Source organism: Macrobrachium nipponense, chromosome 2, assembly GCF_015104395.2.
Source record: "Macrobrachium nipponense isolate FS-2020 chromosome 2, ASM1510439v2, whole genome shotgun sequence".
In the NCBI taxonomy this organism is placed as follows: domain Eukaryota; kingdom Metazoa; phylum Arthropoda; class Malacostraca; order Decapoda; family Palaemonidae; genus Macrobrachium; species Macrobrachium nipponense.
Window position 1 is genome coordinate 62,605,563 of NC_087201.1, and position 6,000 is coordinate 62,611,562.

Below are 6,000 nucleotides of genomic sequence, written 5' to 3' on the forward strand. Positions count from 1 at the left end.
TGGGAAGACTTGCACAGACATTCGGGGGAGGAAGGCGAAGCCATGATGGCAGATGCCAAAGTGTTTTTATTTATCAGTGAGTGATATTCCGGTTGGGAATGGGTAAGTGTTACCTTTACTTTAGCCAAAGGGATGGCTTGTTTGATATCTTGTAAGATGTTCCATTTTATTAACTTTGTCTTTAAACTTGTGTGTGTACTTACCGAGATGTGTTCTGTATCTTTGAACAGACGGATCTGGATTTCGGTGGGACAGAGTTCCCAGGGAGAGGTGTGGACTTTTGGGTGACTTGACAATGAGTTGTTTTTTTAAGTTAGTCTGTAAGACTGGATTACTTAGTTAATTGATTTAGTTATTCTTGTAAATAAACGTTATGTTATGATGCAACTCTCTCATTTTCATTACCTGTTAGAATGGAGAGAGAGAGAGAGAGAGAGAGAGAGAGAGAGAGAGAGAGAGAGATGGGGTGATTCCTTGGAGAGAGAGAGAGAGAGATAGGGGTCTGCCTTCCGTTTCGTGTCCACGCTTACCTTATGAATGACTGGGGAAATTCCCCCATGTTTATAGTGGTGGCAGCAGTGGGATGGGATATGAAAGTTTTCTTGCTTTTCTATGCCTAGGAACGCCAATGAAGAGATGGTTGGCCAGTTAGAAGATAAAAAGGGTAGAGAAAATATCTGTCCGTGGGATGGGGGGATGAGGAAAGAAAATTTCTATTAGGGTCATCAAATTTGCCCGTACCGAGATTCTTCAGGGGGGAGTCGTGAGACAAGCAACTCAGTCTAGTTCATGAGTGAGTGTTGCTAGGGGTCATCTCACCGGTCGCGTTTGTATTGTGCCGACGAGATTTACGTATTCTACGAAGAATTTCGAGTTCCTTTTGTTCCCATTATGGAGTGGTGAGTGTTAAACTATTGTTTTGAAGGAGTGGGTTTTTGTTTAAATATTTCAGGGAAATGGGATTGGTTCAAGAGGTCAACAATTTTTCTTGTCTTTGCCCCATAGTGACGTGTTTTCTTTATTTGCACGTGTTTTTAATAGACGTATGCATTCGTCTTTGTTTAAAACATATGAGTGTATTTTTCTATGCATGTGAACTGTGCTTAGATAAGCATATTTGGCTTAGTGACACAGAGCGGCCACAATTTTACGGGCTCAGCCCATTTCTGCAGAGAGGCGCCTTGTATTGCGAGGGTACGGGCATCCCTCGGGGGGATAGTTGCATGGAAGGTACCACTAGCCTCACTCGAGAGATAGTGCAGGGATGGGGATACTGCTGGTATGCCTCGGGCTGTTCTGCCGCTTGACTGAGGGGTTGTTCTCAGGGGGGGAGAAATTTTTTTTCTCTCAGTGTGGGTGAACTCCCCCTTTTCCTTTTTTTTCTTTGTGTTGGGGATGGATTTGGCCTTGACATTGAATGCTAAGATATCAGCTGATTGATTAGTTGATGAAGTGAAATGCCCGTAGAGTGTTTTTTTTTTAGAAAATAGATTTTTTGTTTTTCTCCCTTGGATGAAGAGAAAAGGAAATAAAAAGAGATTTTTCTTTTCCGAGAATGAGGGGAAAAGTAGTTAACATGCACGGGATGTGTTATATGTTTCTTTGTGCCTTGAAAGACACAAATATATTGGGGATACACAGATTATTTTTTTTTTATTGTGTTGGAGAAATTACTTTGAAATGCCGATGATTGGTGTTGTATCTGTGTTGTGTGGCAATGGTGTTATGTCATGGTGTTGCATTCTGGAGAAATTGTATGTCATAGGATTCAGCAATACTGTTGTATGCTATTTGAATTTCACCCTTACTTGAGATCTTTGCAAGAGAATTATTGCTATGAAGAGTTATTATTATTATTAATAATTATTATACTTGAGATGTGTCACGGGAGGTTTGCCTAAGTATAATTATCATTACGGGAGAATTGTTTTACGAGAGATTTGAGATATTTCATGGGAGATTATTTAATAATTATTACAGATAATTATTCATGGATAATTATTATGATGAATTCATGGGAGAAGTCTTGTGTTAATTATTTGTTGAGTTTTTGTAACTTTGGAGAATATTTTCAGTGATTCACGGGGATGAGTTTTGCTGAATCTTGATGAATCTGACTGAATCTTGGTGAATTGTGTTGAAACTTGCTGAACTTTTGCTGAATTTTGTGCTGAATTTTTGGAGAATGGACAAGCATTAACTTTGGTGATAATTTTTGTACTGATACTGATGATTTTGATGATAGCAATTTTTTTGGTGATTTTGTGATAATGATATTTCTGATACTGATTTTTTATTACTAATACGTGGGTGTTTTAATGCTGTCAAGGGAGGTGAAATCTTTTGTGATTATGGAAAGAACTAACAACACATTGTTTTAGTTTTTTTTTCTTTTTTTTATGAGTTTAGCAGATAATTGCTTGACATCTAGTGAGTTACGGGAGATAGTTAATGGTGCCGTTGATTTTTCTCTTCTCCTTTTTTGGAAATTAGCCATCGCTGACACAAGTTTTTTTGCCATGGGTGAATTTGAGTTTATTTTTTCTCTCCAGTTAGTGTGGATTTTTTTTTAATATCTCAGTTCATGACTTAGAGTCATTGTTCGGGAACGTGTTCGTGTTTTAGCTATTTGATGCTATAGAGAATGAGTCTTTTGGGAGAATTTTTGCACGTTTTGAATGCATACGTAATGGCACTACATTTTTTCTCTGGATATTTGTGTTCCAGAAATTGTGAGTTTTCTTGCACAATACAGTAGTTGTATTTGTGACAACTTTGTGAAAGATAGGAAACTTGGTTAAGTTTTCTAGTGGCTTATGTCGTAGTGCATATGGAGAAGTCTTTGCTTAGACACTGTGAGTTGGGAATTCTGTTATAATGACTTGTGGCACATTGGTGATTTTTTCTAGAATTTTCTAGACAGTTTTATTTGCCGAGTTTTTGCCCTTTTTTAGCAGTTATGCTAAATGGAGTGAGTTTTTATAGTTTTTACTATAACATTGAGTTATTCTCTGGAGAATTGGAGTTAGAATTGAGATATAATTGAGATATATTATTTTGGAGAGATAATTGGAGGTATATATTATTTTGGAGTTATGATTTGAGATATAATATATGGGAGATATATATTTTTGGCCATTTTTGATATTTGCCAATAGTGGTATGAGCTATGTTTAGTTCAATTATTTTGCAGCCATCTTTGTTGCAAATGGAGACACATATTTGGAGATTATGGGGCAATATTTGTGAGTGTGTGAGTTAGATGCCTTGAGTGCACATTTTTTGGAGATATATTTTTTGGAGCCTTGTTTGTTCCACATGGAGTTATTGGGGAAATAGAGGTAAATATTTTGTATTTGCCGAAATAGAGGTGATTATTCTCTATTCCTGGAGTGGTGTTTTTTTTTTTACTGACATGTGGCTATTGGAAAAATAAGAGAATAATATAAGGGGGTTGGTTATTAACCAAATGGAGGAAATATTTTTATAACCGGAGTGGTGTTATTATTAATATGGTGTCTCATAATGGAGTTGGAATTAATCTTTGGCGGGTGACCCTCTTTTTTGTGGTTATGGGAGTTTTTTTCGAGACAAGAGGAGATTTCTGTGGTTCTCTTTTTTGATTTTGTGACTATTTAGAGAGAAGTGGCATTACTGCATTAAGAGTCATATGGAGATGTGTGTGCATTTTTTATGTTCACAAGTGTGTTATTCTTGGAGAAATATAATTTGGGAAAAGTCATGTTGAGAGAATAAGTCTTCGAGACAAATTTTTGAACACATTAGTCATATCCTGGAGTTAATTCTGTGAAATGTGTCAGTTAGACCTTTTTTTTTTCTTGAGAATCATGAGTTTCCAAACTTATGTGTCTGACTGGACAATTTTTGTGCTGTTGTTTGAGCATGCGTCCGCAGGCGATTTTTCTGCTGACAAGCGATGTGATGAGCCGTGTGATGAGCGTGTGCTGATTCTTTTCCTCTGATGGTGACAGATCAGAATTTTTGCAATATCTGGAAATGTTGGCTATAGCATTTCACAAAAGCGCATGTGTGAGAGTTTGCTTTCTGGCAAATTCCGTGGCTTTACATGGAGCATTTCTTGAGAAAAACGCGGGAGTTATGCATATTATACATGTATTATGTATTTTGTGATTGGGGAAATCTACTTGTGATTATTCCTTTTTTTTTATTATTTTTCTTCCTTTTCCTATGAGAGATATGATTTGGTGATTGAGCTTAAGTAGCATATCTTTTTTGGTCGGGAGATTTGATTTTACCGGGAGGTGTAATTTTTCGAGGGTTGTTACTTACGTAATGGGAGTTTGACATTAAGTCTCATTGTAATTAATTATTGAGCAGTAAAGGGGTTTTTGCTGTTAAAAGTTGGAGATTTTTGCTGATTTTGTGGGTTGTCAGAACTTGAGAGAATATTTTTTTTGGGGTCTGGGTATGTTACGAGATACTTTCTTTTTTTTCTTGGGCTTATTACGGTTTTGTCTTCTTTTTTTTTTTTCTCTTGTGAGCACATTCGAGTTCGAAATGTGAGTGCAGAATTCCGTGGAGTTGCTGTGATTTCTGAATTGTGTGTGTGCTGATGTGCGAGTTTGGAGAATTGAGTTGGAGAACTTGATGTTTTTTTTTCTTAGAGAGTTGCGATAATGACTTATCATTTTAGTAGTCATATTAAGGGAGTTAATTGGGAGACGTTCAGTTAGTATTTCTGACCTTTTTGAGATCATTGTTTGATAGAGGTAGTATGTTTGGGTTAATTTTCTTAGATTGACCAAAAACTTGACTGACATACTAACACACACCCAAAAAGTCGTTCCCCGACGCCAGCAAGACGTCCACCAGCCGTGCCGAGAGGTTGCTGCCATGTTGTCCAGGGTGATTACAAGTATTTCCATGATGGGTGTTCGAGAGAATTCTACAGCGTGTCTTTTGGGGATCTACAAGAAGCCGTGAGAGTCTTCTACGATGAGGGAGGCATTCCGTCTTCCTACAGTTGCTACAGCCTGCTATAGCTTGTTGCTGTCTGTTCAGCTACTTGCAGACAAGCGAAGAGGGATATTCAAGAATCCTAATGCAGAAAATATGAGAGAAAATGCGTTTTGTGTTATTGGGAGATAAAGCGTGATAAGACTTTATTTTATAATGCCAGAGACGTGCAGTTTTACTTATTTTATTTTAAGCCGGCCAGTGTTTTGTATTAAAGCAACTTTGCTAGGCGGGGGCTAGCAATTATAGGTGGCCGAGCTAACTGTAAGACATAGGGTTTTGATTAATAATATATTGTTCGTGCATTCTCTGTAACCTATGGAATGTGGAGAACAGGGTAGAGTAACGACCTGAGGGTAGCTGATGAATGAGATTCTAGGGGATGGCGTGAGATAAAAGTGCTTAATTCAGGAAGTCAATGTACGACAGTTTATGAACTCTTCCCAAAGTGCATTTGTGAAACTAGATGCAGCTAGAACCGCGAGGCGCTAGCGAACTGTGCGTTCGTATGTGCGTGTGCGCCTCTTCTATTCATAATGTATCACTAGCCAAGTTTATGGGAAGACTTGCACAGACATTCGGGGGAGGAAGGCGAAGCCATGATGGCAGATGCCAAAGTATTTTTATTTATCAGTGAGTGATATTCCGGTTGGGAATGGGTAAGTGTTACCTTTACTTTAGCCAAAGGGATGGCTTGTTTGATATCTTGTAAGATGTTCCATTTTATTAACTTTGTCTTTAAACTTGTGTGTGTACTTACCGAGATGTGTTCTGTATCTTTGAATAGACGGATCTGGATTTCGGTGGGACAGAGTTCCCAGGGAGAGGTGTGGACTTTTGGGTGACTTGACAATGAGTTGTTTTTTTAAGTTAGTCTGTAAGACTGGATTACTTAGTTAATTGATTTAGTTATTCTTGTAAATAAACGTTATGTTATGATGCAACTCTCTCATTTTCATTACCTGTTAGAATGGAGAGAAAGAGGTGGAGAGAGAGAGAGAG